This window comes from Pelodiscus sinensis, chromosome 18, assembly GCF_049634645.1.
Source record: "Pelodiscus sinensis isolate JC-2024 chromosome 18, ASM4963464v1, whole genome shotgun sequence".
Classification (NCBI taxonomy): Eukaryota; Metazoa; Chordata; order Testudines; family Trionychidae; genus Pelodiscus; species Pelodiscus sinensis.
Window position 1 is genome coordinate 1267650 of NC_134728.1, and position 17262 is coordinate 1284911.

The 17262-nt window shown below is 52.1% G+C and overlaps 1 protein-coding gene and 1 long non-coding RNA gene across 4 annotated transcripts in view; one reads left to right on the top strand and one right to left on the bottom strand.

The window, feature by feature from the left end:
- Positions 1-17262, top strand: part of NOL4L (nucleolar protein 4 like) — a 114313-nt gene that overhangs the window by 54946 nt on the left and 42105 nt on the right. The window contains exon 1 of one of the 3 annotated variants that reach the window (XM_075900827.1): positions 12007-12164. The exons of 1 other annotated variant lie outside the window; for it this stretch is intronic. The gene's annotated coding sequence lies outside the window, so the exon portion shown is untranslated. Of the gene's footprint in view, positions 1-12006; positions 12165-15228; positions 15469-17262 lie in introns of those variants that run through there. One more of the 3 variants, XM_075900831.1, reaches the window with a different exon arrangement.
- On the bottom strand, positions 142-11925 carry LOC142818812 (uncharacterized). The gene is made up of 3 exons (XR_012896458.1): positions 11887-11925; positions 2419-2483; positions 142-328 (listed from the first exon to the last, which is right to left on the bottom strand). It is a non-coding gene; the product is annotated as an uncharacterized LOC142818812 (long non-coding RNA).

Genomic DNA, 17262 nt, shown 5'->3' on the forward strand with positions numbered 1-17262 from the left:
CTGGTGCTTGGGCAGCCCTGGCCCTGGACATGTGGCCCCACCCCCCAGGCACCCGGTCCTGAGGGGCCCTGCCCTGGGAGCCCCTAAAGGTTGGGGACCACTGATTTAAGATAAAGGTACAGAAAAAACTGGGAAGGAAGGTTATCAGGTGCTAAGCTCTGTATTTGCCTGCCCACCATTCAGAGCAGCCGCAGGTAAAAGGTGTAGGACTCTTGGGATCTGGTGTCTGAAATCTGAGACAGTCTTGGCAAGATGGGGGCTGCTGGTGGGACTGGCTCTCTGTAGCACAGCACATCAGGTTTTCCTCTTCATGAGGCTTAGCTCACAACTAAAAAATGAGAAAAGTTGATTCGGGACTTGGTTGGTAAAGAATTAAAGGACAGGAATATAATTAATGCCAGTTAACATCAAGTTTTATGGGAAATAGGTCTTGTCAAACAAAACTGATTTCATTCTTTCAGGAGATTACACACAGTAGTTTATAAAGGTAGCTGCATAGGCGTAACAGACTTTTATAAGGCAGCTTGGCTAAAAATTAGCAATATTCAGTATCAATAAAGCACACCTTAAATGGGTTAAGAACTGGCAAACTCATACCTCCAGCCTGGCTGGGGCAGCCCCCCTCCTGCCTCATTTAATCCGTTAACTGGTTCATCTCAACATTTAACCAGTTAATTAATTCAATGGGATTTTACATCCCAAATTGAGAAACTGGAGAGGGCGAAGAAGAGAACCACAAAAGGGCTGGAGAATGCCTTACTGAGTTCAATCTGACTTAGTATATCCTGGTGTACCTCTACATATGTCCCTCAGGGATGTAAAAATTTCCGGCCCTTGAGGGATGTAGTTAAACTGACCAAAGCCCTAGTGTAGACACTGCGAGGTTAACTGACAAATTCTTCCATCAACCTAGCTACTGCCTGGCAAGAGGGTGGAATTTCTGCATGGATAGAAACCCCCTTTTCGCCATTGTGGCGAGTGTCTACACTAGAGTGCTGAACCGCTGTAGGGTCCATCATGTAGACACGTATCGAGAGGTAAGTAAGTTTGGGGAGAGAAAATGCCATCCTTAATTTAGCGGAGAAAATGGTAACCAGAACCAATGTCTGGAAGATGAGGCCAGACAATTTCAAATTAGAAACTGGGCACCTTTTTTAACAGCGAGGAAGATTATTCATTGGAACAAAATACCCAGGGAAGTGGTGAGCTCTCCATCTCTTAATGTCTTGAAATTAAGAAGGGAGGCCTTCGTGGCAGATGCTTTAACAGGGGTAGGGAACCTACGGCCTGTGGGCTGAATCCAGCCCCCAGCTTACTTTGATCTGGCCCGTGGCAAGTGTCCGCACTACAGGGAGTCTCTGCACCGCAGAGAGAAACCCGGAGCCTCAGCACCCCTGTTACTAGCACCCTAACTTGAGTGTGTGAGAGAGCGTCTTATTTCTTTTTCCACTTCTCAGTTGGGAGACAGATCAGTGAGGGTTTTCTGTTTTGTTTTGTTTTGTTTTGTTTTGTTTTGTTTTGTTTTGCTTGTTGGGAGCCCCTCAGTGGCTACGTCTAGACTGGCATGATTTTCCGGAAATACTTTTAACGGAAAAGTTTTCCGCTAAAAGCATTTTCGGAAAAGAGCGTCTAGATTGGCACGGACACTTTTTCGCAAAAGCACTTTTTGCGGAAAAGCGTCTGTGGCCAATCTAGACGCGCTTTTGCGAAAAAAAGCCCCAATTGCCATTTTCATGATCGGGGCTTTTTTTGCACAAAACAAATCTCAGCTGTCTATACTGGCCCTTTTGCGTAAAAGTTTTGCGCAAAGGGGACTTTTGCCCAAACGGGAGCAGCATAGTATTTCCGCAAGAAGCACTGATTTCTTACAGTAGGAAGTCAGTGCTTTTGCGGAAATTCAAGCGGCCAGTGTAGACAGCTGGCAAGTTTTTCCAGAAAAACGGCTGCTTTTGCAGAAAAACTGGCCAGTCTAGACACAGCCAGTGAGTTTTAGTGGGTTTTTTGATCCTCACGCGTGTGTGGTCCCCGACTAATTTTTCTGTTGGTCAGTGGCCCCTACCCAACCCAAAAAATGGTTCCACAGCCTGTTTTAGGCAAACACAAGTTACAGGGCTCAATAGAGGGGTAACTGGGTGAAATCAAATGGTCTGTGATCTATCTGAATCTGGGTAGATGGTGTATGCAGGATTGGCTTGCTTTGAATGAGTGTCATTTTTTTATTCTTGTAATTAACGACGACATTGAGGATAGTAAAAACTGGAATAAATCTTAAAAGCTTTTAGATAGTGTAGGTTGTTACAAACATTTTTCCCCAGAGGAGATTTCCCAGGCTTTGTAAGATAGCATTGTGTGCTCAGTGCACTCTCCAAGTACAAACAAAACAATTTGATGCCAAAACTTGGGCTGGGTGAGACAAACCTTGGTGCTGACGCGTCCATGTTCCAGATGAGCTGTGAATTGAGGCCTTGACCCTTTTGTTGTTACTGCAGATCACATGGTATTTTATGTAAGAATGAAGGTATAATCCTGGGGCCTTGCCCAAATTACAGCCTACCTCCTAAACTCCTCCTGTGTTTTCAGCTGAACATAATATTCTTTATTTCCTGTCCCAAACTGTTGTGTAGCGCTATTGTGTGCAGCTAAACAGCTCTGTGTTGCTCGAGAGGCAGCCGTGGTGCCAAGAGAGGCCAGTCCCTAGCTATCTGGTACCCTTCCTCACTGTAATGTTCTGCAGCTTGCTTAATTGTTTTTGGTAAAGTGCTTGGAGAGGTTCAGAAATGCAGACTCCTAGTCTCTGGGGCATATTAACCATTGCCACACCGCTGATATAGAGGGATGTAAGCAACTAGTCAACTAGTCGACGCTCTGATAAGCATAAGATTATCGGATAGTTGACTAGAGATGGGACTAGTTGCTTCCCCCCCCACTCCTTGCTGCCCCTGTCAGAGAAAGGCAGCAAGGGGGGGGGAAGCAGGAGCCAGTGCTGGTGGGAGCCGGCTTAAAAGCCATTTCCCCCAAGCACCGTCTCTGCGGGGGGCAGGGGAGGTAGAGGCACAACGGGAAACGGTGCAAGCGGGGACTGAAGCCGTCTCTGCTCGCACTGGTTCTGCTGCAAGTCTGCTTTCGAATCTCTGGGGCTCTTGTACGTTTCAAAAAAGCAGAAGCTTTGTAGGGAGTGCGGGGCCAGAAGGGCACTTGCTACGGTTCAGAGGCAGAAGCTCCCTTATAGACTAATTGAACAGTGGATGGAAATCCCATTGACTATTCAATTAGTTAATTCATCTGAATGTAACGTCCCTACTCATATAGCCCATTTGCTTTAGCCTGAAACTGAGCATACTGAAGGTGTGGGATTCCTCCAAAAGTCATGTGCTTCTATCTTTATTAATTTGCATTTCTTCCTGACTGCTGCCACGCACGTGTTAATCAAAGGACTGAATATGGTCAGTCTTTTCTCATCAAGACACTGGCTCTTCTCAGCAGAATGACAAGCATCATGTAACCTCTCCCCCCAGTAAAATCCTAAACAAGTTTAGATCTCAACCTGTTTAGTGAGCCTATAAAAAGCTTTCTGAAAGAATCAACGAATCCGTAAAAATACAAAATGCTTCATAGCCAGTAAATCTGCGTAGGCTCCGGATCCGGCTCAGCCGTAGACTTACTAGATGATCTTAGCAAAGTCAGATACGTTCTGTATATTTCAGTTCCCCATCTCTAAAATGCAGAAAACCAAACCTCAGAGACTGTGCGGCCACATTCACACGTTTGTAAAGCTCTTTGGGAGCCTGGCATGGAAGATGGTTTAAAAGTGCAAAGTATTAAAGAAGAGGAGACTCTAAGGTTTTGCTTTTTAGGCTTGATCTTTGATTTTCCACACTCGCTTTTGGTTGTGCGCCTATTACACCCACTATTGTAGGCCTGCACGAGGTTTAGTTGCAATACCATGCCATTTAAGCACATACATGTGCAAAATGACCGGGCAGCCACTCGGGTGTAGTAAGTTGTGTTCACAAATGGGGAGTGTTGAAAACCAAAATATGGCTTGATACAGGCTAACAATTTGACCTTAAATGATTTGCTTCTTTACCTTTTAATAGCTAATGTGTTGAATGAAACAACTTGGTTCTATTTTCTGTGGCCAAGAAACAAGCGGCAGCCTTTAAGAGCCCTTCTGTGTTTGTCAGGCCCTATGGCAGTGTAAACGTACCACCAGATGGAGCGCATTCATACGCAGGGTGAAATTGATAGGAGACAGAGGGACTTGGAATGTCCATATTTGATCAGACCCCTGGTTCCTATAATATAGCGCTGAGACTCTCTTACTTTTAAAGAAAGATGGAATTATAACTAAGGGTGGGCAAGCTAAAGCACATGATGCAACCCACAGCCCACAGAAAAGTTTCACAGATTTTCTCTCTCTATTTACTGACTTCCCTAAGCTATGGCATGCCATAGACACTCAGCTATAAGGATGATGTGAAAATAGATTATCCTGCCAGTTCTCTTTGACTGTGGCTTTCTCTCAGCAACTTGCTTTCCAGCGAGTCTGACCCTTTTTTCTTTACTGGCTTCAGTCATAAAAGGGTTGCATTTTTTAAAGCTAATTCGGTAGGAGGATTCCATAGTGATGTAAGAATCCAGTGCAGGAAGGTCCATCTTTTTATTTAGCATACTTAGCCAGAGGCACAAGGACATCAAGTGACTTGCACAAGACTGCCCAGTGAGTCAGTGACTGCTCTGGGATGAGACTCGAGATCCTCCTAGCGCTCAGCCTTTTGTACTATTCCCTAGCTGTGGGACCTAGAACGAATCCACAAAGACATCTGTGAAATTAAGCTGCTGGCTAAGGGCTCGGTTTGTAGTTTGGATCCTCATTTGAGAGCTGCCCTGATAATTCTTGTGCAACTTTGCCCTGTGAAACTATGGTGTAATCGGCATATCTACATTCACTAATGTGCTAGATGCTGTACAGTCCAAGAGCACAACACAGCTGCTGTTGGGAAGGATTAAAGCACTCATGTACAGAACCCTAGAGCCTGAATGTACAAGTCACAACGGAGTAGGAGAAGGAAGCAATGTAAAATAATATTTTTCATTATTATGATTTTACTTATTTCCTTTAACAAACCCTTTAAAAGCTAACTCCTGGACCTTACTACTTCAGAGATTATTGTTACTGACTCTGTTTCAAACCGGGTGCCCCTTTCCCCTGGATGTTTTGGATCCAAAAAATAGTCACGTAAGAGACGAGATAAAATGTGACAAATGCCTAATTGACTCATGAAAACGTCAACTCCTGAATCATAAACGTGATTTTAAAGTTTTACCCACGTTCAGGTAGTTTAGGCCCCCGATCAAGGCTTGGTATGAAAGAGGAGTTCTCATGTGACCAGAGAGACTCCTGAATATTGGTGAAAGGGCCACGTGAGACGCTGCTGAACTCCTTGATTCTCTCGGCCCGCAGCATCCGTGGTCCGGCATGATCACAGATGTTCCTGGATGAGACAGCCCCCGGGCAGGAGGGCCAGAAGCTGGGAGCCCCTTGAGTGTGCTAGCAGTGGGGCTGCAGCAGCCTGGGCAGAGCGCGATCGGGGCTGTCTGCCGCCCCACAGCGGGGCCGGGACCACAGTAACCCAAGAGGGGAAGCCTGGCCAGGCTGCATCAGCCTGGGAGGTGGTGGGGCCTCAGCAGCCCAGACAGGGGAAGCCAGCTGTGGCAGCCCAGCAGAGTCAGTGCAGCTGGGGCCATGTGCCTCCTGCCAGTGGGGTTGGGGCCGTGGAAGCCGGATCGGGCAATGTGCCATTCTGCAGTGGGGCTGGCCGCCAGCAGCAGTGGAGCCGGGGGTAGTGCTGGCCTGCAGACAGCCCAGCGGGGCTGAAGGAGCCGGCAGCGGGGAGGGGCATTGAGCTGAGGGGCTGGTGTCCGGGGACCTTCCGGTGTCCGGCAAATCGCCTCATCCAGGGCTGGTCAGGTCCTGAGGGTGCCGGACAAGAAAGGTCCAACCTGTTCTTGCAGAATGTAGCAATGGGGAACGGCACATGCATCTATTGTTTGTGTGCATGCTCACACCAGCAGTGTGCACAAATGCAGGGCTTTGCACACGCACGGGGTGGATATTCATTTTACCAGCTTCACCCATTTTACCAGCGCTTGGAAAGGGGGGCCAAAATGTCCGTGTAAATGCGGAGACCCTTCTCCTGTCCTGCTAGAAACCAAACCACAGGAGCATGGTGCTTGCGCATGAGACCCAGGAACTGAGACAGGCTATCGTCAGGAAATGAAACTACCCGGTCTCGTTTGAAGCTGAGGGCAGGACAAAGAATGAACAAAGGGCAAAAATGTCCAACTGGCCATTTGGGATGAAATACTGGGGCTGCTGACGTCAGTGGGGAAACGCCCCCGGATGTAAACGGGGTTAGGATTTCACCTGAGGTTTGTAAAAGTTTTAGAAGTTTACTAATGAGAAGAGACGCAGGCAAAGACTAGAGCACACAGGTCTTACGGCCATGCCCATGTAAACGGAAAGTGGCCCCCGGGAGTGGCATTGCTTTACAAAATCAGACCTGGAATAAACTTTTCTTGAGCTGTTTCTGTGCCATAGTCAGCTCGGAGGCTGGGCCTGACGACGTCTCGAGGTCCCTTGCAGCTCTAGGTTTCTGTGGTTCTACCAAGGACAGGCACACAAGGAGTGCCCCTCCCACAGCGCTGTCGCTGAGACGGCCGGGGGCAGACACTGAGGAGGGCACAGCAAGGAGAAAGGTGTAAGAAGCCTTTCCCGCAGCACGCCCTGTCCAGGCCCGGATCCATTTCGGTGCTATCCCAAGCGCAAAGAGGGTCTCTCCTCACACCCTGTGAGGCAAAATGGGAGAGGGGAGAAGTGATACACTGCCACGTCCCACCCACAAGCCATGCACTGCCTGCCTGGGGCACCACAACCAACTCCCACTCGCAGCAGGCTGCGCAGGTGTATGCTCTGGCGGGATGTGTCTGTGTTCCTGGGCAGGGCCAGAAGCTGGCAGAGGTACAACAAACAGCCCCAGCTCCCAGCGACTCAATTATCCTTTTTTAAAAGTCAGTTGTGTCTAACCCATGTAACTGCGAAGGAGAGCTTGGACATGCGGCCTGGCCTAGGGGATGCAGGGGCAGCCTTTTGAACCGGGAAATGAGCTGACTGGCTCTACACACTCCACCCCAGCAGACCAGGCCTCCATAGTAGGCAGGCTGACTGGGGGGGTAGGGAGGGAAAGGGGTTGTGTCTGGATGCCCACTGGGCTTTGCAGGATCTGCCCCCCTTTGGGGGGGGGCTACGTAATCACTTGATCTCTTTTCTTCCCCTCTGGCTTTTTCACTTCCCAAGTCAGATTATGGTGTTTTCTAAGCAACATTCACTTGCATCACCAAAAAGTCATCACTAAGTCGGCAGATCTTTGTACTCGGCTCTCCCCTCTCCATCCTGGCACGCGATGCTCAGCAGTGAAATAGTTCATGTTGGACTATAAAGCCCCATCGCCGGGCACCGGTGGTAACACGCCACTGAGCATAACGGAGCCAGTCCCACCTCCCCCTTTGCTGCGGGCTGTCTGCAGACTCAGCCAGACCTCCCCACACTTGGGTCGAGGTTTTAAGGGTTTCTTCACCTCCCTCACAGCTGAAGATTTCAAAAAGCCAATGCAAAAGGAAAGCTGGGATTCCGCCGCACAAGGCGGCCATCTCCAAATAAGTAACGAGCCAGTTAGAATCCTGCTGGGGGGCAACGAACATTAGAACTGGCATCAGACCATAGGTCCCTCTAGCCTCATTGCCTGTCTTCTGGTAGCGGCCTGTCCAGTGCTTCAGAGGGAATTAACAGAACGAGCAGTTACTGAGGGATCACAGAATCCCAGGGCTGGCAGAGCCCTCAGGAGTCATCGAATCCAACCCCTGCCCAAAGCAGGACCAACCCAACTAAACTATCCCAGCCAGGGCTTTACCAGGCTGGGACTTAAAAACCTCTCGGGATGGAGATTCCACCCCCTCCCTCGGGAACCCAGCCCAGCGCTTCCCCACCTGCCTAGGGAAATCGTTTTTCCTAATCTCCAACCTAGACTTTCCCCTTCCCCCCCCCCCTGCAACTTGAGACCATTGCTCCTTGTTCTGCCATCTGTCACCACAGCCTCTCTCCAGCCTCTTTGGAACCCCTCTTCAGGGAGCTGCAGGCTGCCATCAAATCCTCCCTCGCTCCTCCGTAGATTAATAAACCCAAATCCCTAAGCCTCTCCTCGCAGGTCATGTACCCCAGCCCCCTTGTCATTTTTGTTGCCCTCCGCTGGACCCTCTCCAGTGCGTCCACATCCTTTCTGTAGAACTGGACACAATACTCCAGATGTGGCCTCACCAGTGCCGAATAAAGGAGAATAATCACTTCCCTAGATCTGCTGGCAATGGCTCCTACTAATGCCCCCTAATATGCCTTTAGCCTTCTTGCCTACAAGGGTGCCCTGTTGACTCATATCCAGCTTCTCCTCCATTGCAATCCCCAGGGCCTTTTCTGCTGAACTGCTGCTTAGCCAGTCGGTCCCCAGCCTGTACCAATGCTTGGGATTCTTCCGTCCCAAGGGCAGGACTCTGTACTGGTCCTTATTGAACCCCATCAGATTTTGGCCCAATCCTCCAATTTGTCAATGTCACTCTGGACTCTGTCCTGACCCTCCAACCTAGCTACCTCTCCCCTTAGCTGAGTGTCATCTGTGAACTTGCTGAGGGTGCAACCCATCCCCTCACCCAGGCCATTAATGAAGATGTTGAACAAAACTGGCCCCAAGATCGACCCCTGGAGTATTCCTCTTGATACCAGCTGCCAACTAGACATCCAGGTGCCCAACAAGCTAGCCAGCTTTCTCTCCACCTTAGGGTACGTCTAAACTACATGGCTCCGTCGACGGAGCCATGTAGATTTGTTGCTTTCGCAAAGGCAAATGAAGCCGCGATTTAAATGATCGCGGCTTCATTTACATTTACATGGCTGCCTCGCTGAGCCGACAAACAGCTGATCAGCTGTTTGTCCGCTCAGCGCGCTAGTCTGGACGCTCCCCTGTCGACATCAAAGCCCTTTGTCGGCAGCCCCGGTAAACCTCATCCCACGAGGAATAACGGGGCTGCCGACAAAGGGCTTTGATGTCGGCAGGGGAGCGTCCAGACTAACGCGCTGAGCGGACAAACAGCTGATCAGCTGTTTGTCGGCTCACCGTGGCAGCCATGTAAATGTAAATGAAGCCGCGATCATTTAAATCGCGGCTTCATTTGCCTTTGCCTATGTGTCTAATCTACATGCCTCTGACGACAGAGGCATGTAGTCTAGACACAGCCTTACAGTCCATTGCTCCAATCCATACTTCCTTAACTTGCTAGCAAGAATACTGTGGGAGACCGTATCAAAAGCTTTGCTGAAGTCAAGATATATCATGACCACCCCTTCCCCATGTCCACAGAGCTCGTCACCTCATCATAGAAGGCAGTCACGCTGGTCAGACATGACTTGCCCTGAGTGATCCATGTTGATTATTCCTGGTCACTTTCCTATCTTTCAAGTGCTTCGAAATGGATTGGTTGAGGATCCCCTCCATGATTTTTCTGAGGATTGAGGTGAGGCTGATGGATCTGTCATGCCCTGGATTGTCCTTCTTTCTTTTTAAAAGATGGGCACTACATCTGCCTTTTTCCAGTCACCTGGGTCCTCCCCCGATCTCCATGGCTGTGTCTAGATTGGCATGATTTTCCAGAAATGCTTTTAACAGAAAAGTTTTCCGTTGAAAGCACTTTCGGAACAGAGTGTCTAGATTGGCACGGGCGCTTTTCCGCAAAAGCACTTTTTGCGGAAAAGCGTCCGTACCAATCTAGACGCGCTTTTCCGCAAAAAAGCCCCAATCGCCATTTTCGCAATTGGGGCTTTTTTGCAGAAAACAAATCTGAGCTGTCTACACTGGCCCTTTTGTGCAAAAGTTTTGCGCAAAAGGGACTTTTGCCCGAACGGGGGCAGCATAGTATTTCCGCAAAAAACACTGATTTCTTACAGTAGGAAGTCAGTGCTTTTGCGGAAATTCAAGTGGCCAGTGTAGACAGCTGGCAAGTTTTTCCGGAAAAGCGGCTGATTTTCCGGAAAAACTGGCCAGTCTAGACACAGCCCATGAGTTTTCAAAGAGAATGGTCAATGGCTCTGCAATCGGTCCTAGTTCCTGGCAGCTACAGATTTAGGGACACTTGGTAGATTGGGCTGTGTCCCTGGCTTGGCTATTAGCCATTAGTAGACCTATCCACCAGGAATGTATCTAATTTACTTTTGAACCCAGTTATAACTTTGGGCTTCACAGTCCCTGGTTAGGAGTTCTAGTGGTTGACTGTGTGCTGTGTGAAGAAGTTCTTCCTTTTGCGTTAAATCTTCTGCTTGTCAGTTTAACTGGGCAATGAGGCCTGGTTCTGGTGTTATGAGGAGTAAGAGGAGACTGTAGGGGTGAGGAAAAGGATACACTTCCTCCTGGTGGGGCATTTGTATTCTCCCTGGCACAACCGCTCCCAGAACTGTGGTGGGGCAGTGTGGCTGCATATGCACGGTACACAGCCTGTGAAGTACACCTGAGACCTGTAAGCAACAAGCTGCTAATGTTCCCTCTCATTGTTTCCATGCATGAATGGAATAAATTTTGTTATTTGCACAATGGCATGTGCAGATGGGCACCACCAACAGAAACACATTCCACTGGCTGTGGGCACTCTGATAATCAGCTGGGCAGCACCTGACTCTCTCCCTTCCAAGGAACACTGCAGGCTGCTTCAGCATCAAGGCCCTTTCCCTGAGGAAGTGCTACCAGAGATTGTACATTTAGAGTGAGGTGAATAATTCTGTTCCTTGCAAACTAGCCATTTGTTACAACCCCCCCTCCCCCCCCCAGCCATCCGGATACTGCTGCACAGTAAGGAAAACAAGTGGCAGTATCCCCACTGCCCTCCACAAAGGGAGGATGGCTTTAAAATCCAGCAGGGGTAGCTTGCCAGGGTGCACCCTTGCTCCTGCCTGATTTGCTCCCGTCGCTTGCAGAACAGAGGCAGTAAATCTCACCCTAGATTTCTCACTTCCCTGACAGGCTCTCAAAGCCCCTGAATGTCATTGGCTCGCTTTGTCAGTGTTTATCAGGCTGGATCCATGGGCTCCAGGAACTGGGGGAACCCTTTCTGGTGGTTAGCCAGGAGAACCCCAAAAGCTGGAGAGTGCAGTGGGGTGAGCAGGGCATGGCTGACTCCCAAGACTATTCTATGTTATTTTCTATAGAGCAACCCTGAGCTGAGCACACCCCTCTGTGTGTAGGATGGCTGTTGGAATGTGTCTCCTTGCTGCTTTGTATTTTCCCATGGTTACAGTCTCTTTCTGTGTAGCACAGCCTTCCTGCCTACCAGCCTGTGTTTTCTCCTGAATAACAATATGGTAACAGGTAGCTGATATTTCAGGGTTTCTGTTTCTCTCTGGCCAGTCGCCTCCCCTCCCCTCTGGCCCCTTCCCAGTGTTATTGTCCAAGTCTGGGCAGCATGTGGCTTCCCCAGGATTTACTGTATCCTCCCTCCGATTCCTGTCTGCCTCTCCCCCTCCCCGGGTGTGCATTAGGCTGCCTGTTGGGGAGGTGTGTGTGTGTCCCCAAACTACAGCCTTCCCCGCTGGACGCTGCCTCTTTCTGCAGGGCTGCTGTACAATGTCCCCTGCCTGTTCAGAAAATGGATGGGCTCTCGCTGCTCCTGCTCACACCCTCTCCCTCTCCAGCTTGTGTCTCTGCGCCCCCCCCCGTGTGCGCGCTGTCCCGCCCCCCATAATGTGCGCCCCCCCCGCCTCTCCCACTGCCCCCCAAGCACCGCGCGGCTCACCCGCTCCAGTCCGCCCGTGCTTCCTCCCCAGCCGCGTGCGTCATCCCTCCCCCCGTGTCCGTCCGTCCCCCCACTGCCCCCCGCCCGCTCGCTCGCTCCCCGCCCGGCGCCCCCCTCTCCCGGGGCCGGGAGTGACGCGCTCCGCAGCGCCAGCCCCTCTCCGCGGGCAGCAGCTGGTTGTCAGCCGCTCCGGAGCGCGGCCCGGCCAGGCGCCCCCGCCCGTCCCCGCTCCGAGCCGCCGGGCTGGCGCAGGCCGGCAGGCCCCGGCCCCGCAGCAGGTAGGCGGCGGGCCCGGCCGGGGGGCGAGGGGGCGCCGGGCCGGGGGGAGGGAGTTTGTTGGGGCTGGGCGCAGCGCTCGCCGGCGGCGCTGGGTGTGCGCAGGGGGCGCCGGGGGCGGGCTGGAGAGTTTGTAGGGGGATGCGCAAAGGTCACTGGGAGTAGGAGGGGTTTGGGGCGCTGGAAGGGTTTGGAGAGCACGGGGGTCCCAGGGCGCTGGAGGGGCTGATGGGGCAGTGGAGAGGTTTCAGGGGTTTGAGGTCACAGGGAGTTGGGGTGTGGGGAGCGCAGGGGTTACAGAGCTGGAGGGGTTTGAGGGCAATGGGAGTTGGGGTGTGGGGAGCGCAGGGGTTACAGAGCTGGAGGGTTTTGAGGGCAATGGGAGTTGGGGTGTGGGGAGCGCAGGGGTTACAGAGCTGGAGGGATTTGGGGGCAATGGGAGTTGGGGTGTGGGGAGCGCAGGGGTTACAGAGCTGGAGGGATTTGAGGGCAATGGGAGTTGGGGTGTGGGGAGCGCAGGGGTTACAGAGCTGGAGGGATTTGAGGGCAATGGGAGTTGGGGTGTGGGGAGCACAGGGGTTATAGAGCCGGAGGAGTTTGAGGGGCAATGGGAGTTGGGGTGTGGGGAGCACAGGGGTTACAGAGCTGGAGGGATTTGAGGGGCAATGGGAGTTGGGGTGTGGGGAGCGCAGGGGTTACAGAGCTGGAGGGTTTTGGGGGCAATGGGAGTTGGGGTGTGGGGAGCGCAGGGGTTACAGAGCTGGAGGGATTTGAGGGCAATGGGAGTTGGGGTGTGGGGAGCACAGGGGTTATAGAGCCGGAGGAGTTTGAGGGGCAATGGGAGTTGGGGTGTGGGGAGCACAGGGGTTACAGAGCTGGAGGGGTTTGAGGGCAATGGGAGTTGGGGTGTGGGGAGCGCAGGGGTTACAGAGCTGGAGGGGTTTGAGGGCAATGGGAGTTGGGGTGTGGGGAGCGCAGGGGTTACAGAGCTGGAGGGATTTGGGGGCAATGGGAGTTGGGGTGTGGGGAGCGCAGGGGTTACAGAGCTGGAGGGGTTTGAGGGGCAATGGGAGTTGGGGTGTGGGGAGCACAGGGGTTACAGAGCTGGAGGGATTTGAGGGCAATGGGAGTTGGGGTGTGGGGAGCACAGGGGTTACAGAGCTGGAGGGTTTGAGGGGCAATGGGAGTTGGGGTGTGGGGAGCACAGGGGTTACAGAGCTGGAGGGGTTTGAGGGGCAATGGGAGTTGGGGTGTGGGGAGCACAGGGGTTACAGAGCTGGAGGGGTTTGAGGGGCAATGGGAGTTGGGGTGTGGGGAGCACAGGGGTTACAGAGCTGGAGGGATTTGAGGGACAATGGGAGTTGGGGTGTGGGGAACACAGGGGTTACAGAGCTGGAGGGATTTGAGGGCAATGGGAGTTGGGGTGTGGGGAGCGCAGGGGTTACAGAGCTGGAGGGATTTGGGGGCAATGGGAGTTGGGGTGTGGGGAGCACGGGTTACAGAGCTGGAGGGATTTGGGGGCAATGGGAGTTGGGGTGTGGGGAGCGCAGGGGTTACAGAGCTGGAGGGATTTGAGGGACAATGGGAGTTGGGGTGTGGGGAACACAGGGGTTACAGAGCTGGAGGGATTTGAGGGCAATGGGAGTTGGGGTGTGGGGAGCGCAGGGGTTACAGAGCTGGAGGGATTTGGGGGCAATGGGAGTTGGGGTGTGGGGAGCACGGGTTACAGAGCTGGAGGGATTTGGGGGCAATGGGAGTTGCGGTGTGGGGAGCACAGGGGTTATAGAGCTGGAGGAGTTTGAGGGGCAATGGGAGTTGGGGTGTGGGGAGCACAGGGGTTACAGAGCTGGAAGGTTTTGGGGCAATGGGAGTTGGGGTGTGGGGAGCACAGGGGTGACAGAGCTGGAGGGTTTTGGGGGCAATGGAAGTTGGGGTGTGGGGAGCACGGGTTACAGAGCTGGAGGGTTTTGGGGGCAATGGAAGTTGGGGTGTGGGGAGCACAAGGGTTACAGAGTGGGAGGGATTTGAGGGGCGCACGGGTTACAGAGCTGGAGGGTTTTGGGGGCAATGGGAGTTGGGGTGTGGGGAGCACAAGGGTTACAGAGTGGGAGGGATTTGAGGGGCGCACGGGTTACAGAGCTGGAGGGTTTTGGGGGCAATGGGAGTTGGGGTGTGGGGAGCACAGGGGTTACAGAGTGGGAGCGATTTGAGGGGCAGTGGGAGTTGGGGTGTGGGGAGCACAAGGGTTACAGAGTTGGAGCGATTTGAGGGGCAGTGGGAGTTGGGGTGTGGGGAGCGCAGGGGCTACAAAGAGTTGGAGGGGTTTGAGGACACAGGGAGTTGGCGGGGTTTGGAGAATCCAGGGGTCACAGGGAGTTGGGGGGCTTGTTGGGACACACTCAGGTCACTGGGGGTGGGGTGGGAGGTGCACACGGCCCAGGGGGGTTGGATGGTGTTGGGGTGCGCCCATGCTGGTGCAGGGCTGGATGGGAAGTTTGTTGGGGGGGGGTGCGCGCGCCAGGGGAATGGATGCATAGGGCGGGGGGAGGGGGCACGTGCACAGGTGTGGGGGGGGAGGGGGCACGTGCACAGGTGTGTGGGGCGGGGGGGGTGCGCCCTGGGCAGGTGGTTGCATGAGCTTGGCAGGAGGGTCGGCTCTTGGGGACGAAGGCGGGTTTCCCTGCGGTGCTGTGTGTGGAGCGGGTGGGGGGTGCACACGGAGGGGCTGGGGGCCGGGGTACAGTCGTGCACTGCGGGGGGGGGGGGCTGGCGCCGGGGCTTGCGGCTGCGGGGCGCGCGGGGCCGGTTGCGGGTTCCACCGCGGGGGCGAGCGCCGCCCGCCCAGGGTCCCTGGTCCCGTTCCTGCCTGGGGGCGGGGGAGACTTTGCCGTTTTTTAAACTCCCCCTCTGCGTTCTGATTCCAGCGCCCCCGGTTTCAAACCGAACCCGGCCGGCGGTGGCTGCGCCTCCCTCCCCCCGTGCCCCGCTTTCCCGGGAAGTTCTCATTAGCGCCTCTAATTAGCATTATTCCTGGAGAAAGGTTAAGGTTAGAGCGTCCTTCCCTTATCGGGAGAGCAGCCTCCCCCTTCCCCGGAAGAGCACAAAAGCGCAGAAAGAAAGTGGGAGGAGGCAGATCAATGGGGGAAGCTACAGACCCATTAATTCACAGGGAACCTTTCTCCCTCTCTGAACCATCGATTTTCCCTTTCCCTGGTGCAGAGGGCACAAGAATAATACCGCGCTGCACCTAGAAGGGGCTTTGGGCTCTAACACTTCACTGTCTGCCTGAGTTTCCTCCCATTTCTGGTAAGGGATTGTGCTGGAAATAGCTTTCTCCCTAGGGGTAAAGCCCTACTTATGGGTCAATCCCTGCTTCATGCTGAAACCCTTGCCTGCCGGGGCTGGAGCTATTTACACATGCTCAGACGGATTTGCCTTCCTGATCTATTTATTTGCATATATACAAATGGAGAGAAGGAAACTTCCTTGGTTGGAGAGTGCACATTTCACACTGCATTGCTCTGAGACCCACCTGTGTGGTAGACACTACACTGGAAATAATGTTACAGACAAATCCCTCCCCTGCTTCTCAGTCTTCAGGCAGGTTGGTCGTTTCCTGTATGTTGCTCCTATTCTACAATGGAAACAGGCTCGTCAATTTCACTTGTTCATTGTTTTTAGCCAGTTTCACTTCTCCATTCCCAGGCATTCCTTGTTTTGATGATGCACCCTGGAGGTGGGGTGTGGGGGAGCATTGTTGGAGTCCATTTTTGTACTGTTTGTGACTGAAAATATATTGACCCAAAAGGTGTGCCTACTGATAATGTGTTATGCAAAGATAAGTTTTCACAAAACTTCCAGTTTGAGCTCAGGTTGGACCTGGCAACATCCCTTTATTACTCAAATCCTCAGCTCATCATATTTTTATACAGTTTTACGGTGTCGATGGGAGACTAAAGTACCCTTTAATTTTGAGAGATTTACAGGCTCACTTATGCCCTTTCGTATGAAATCAAATGCTTGTTTGATTTTGACCATGTTGTGTTTCCATGAAGGCTGATTTAAGACTTACACCTTCAGAGTATTCAGAAGTATGTAATGTTAATAGTACCCCGCAGTTGCTGTAGTTACTTAACAAATTCACATTTTCTCCCCTCGGTATCCCATTCTGGGAATTTTTCAATCTTTTTTCGCTTGCAGACCCCTAAACATTTTCTAATAGAGATGCAGACCCCTGTGTAAATCTTAGCCATAGTCTGCGGATCGCCGGGGTCCGCGGACCACAGGTTGAAAAGCACCTCTTGTTCAGCACCTCCCAAATGAACAGCAAGAGCACCTGAACATTTCGCCCAACCCGGAGGGCAGAAATTCAGAATCGGTTTGCAAGAATGCCTACCCCTCCTTGCCTAGGGTAATGGCATAGGAAATATGTATGAGCTGTTTAGTTTACACTGCCTTTTGGGTCTTTTCCCCAGAAGAAAAGAGAGATCTTAGGAGGGAGGGAAAACAAGACAACCGAGCTCATGAATATTCCCTTTTCATGTATAATACTCGGCTAGATCTTGTCTCTCCTGATTTTGGGCACTAGTAAAAACGAATTCTCACTTTATTTCAAGTCCTTGCAAGGGCGAAGCAGCTTCTTTCCCTTACACCCTAGAAGAGAGTGATCCTCGGTGATAGTAAATCCTGTTATTCTCTGTAAATAAGACCTCTAGTCAACCTGGTAGGCAGGGCATACGTAATACAGTGTTGGTTTGTAATGTATAGAAACAGGCACCAGATCTCATGGATTCCTAAATGCCACAACTGAACTGAATCGGCAGCTTTATTGGGCTCTGTGGTGCATTATTTGGCTGCTACAGTATCCAGTGCCTTTGACCTGAGTAGTTTTTTCTGACGTTATTAAGTCTTTCTGTGAACTGAAGTGGTTAAGTTAGGGTCAGATGTGGTTCAGTACCTTCTTGGCATGCTCAGGAGGCTGTGTTTAATGCTTGCTGACATGGAGATGAGGCTACCCTTTTGGTAGAGTGTTCCCCAAGACTGATCCTACCTTCCAGGTTGCCAGCGGGAGGTGCCGTCCTTCAAGAAAATTTTCTGGTT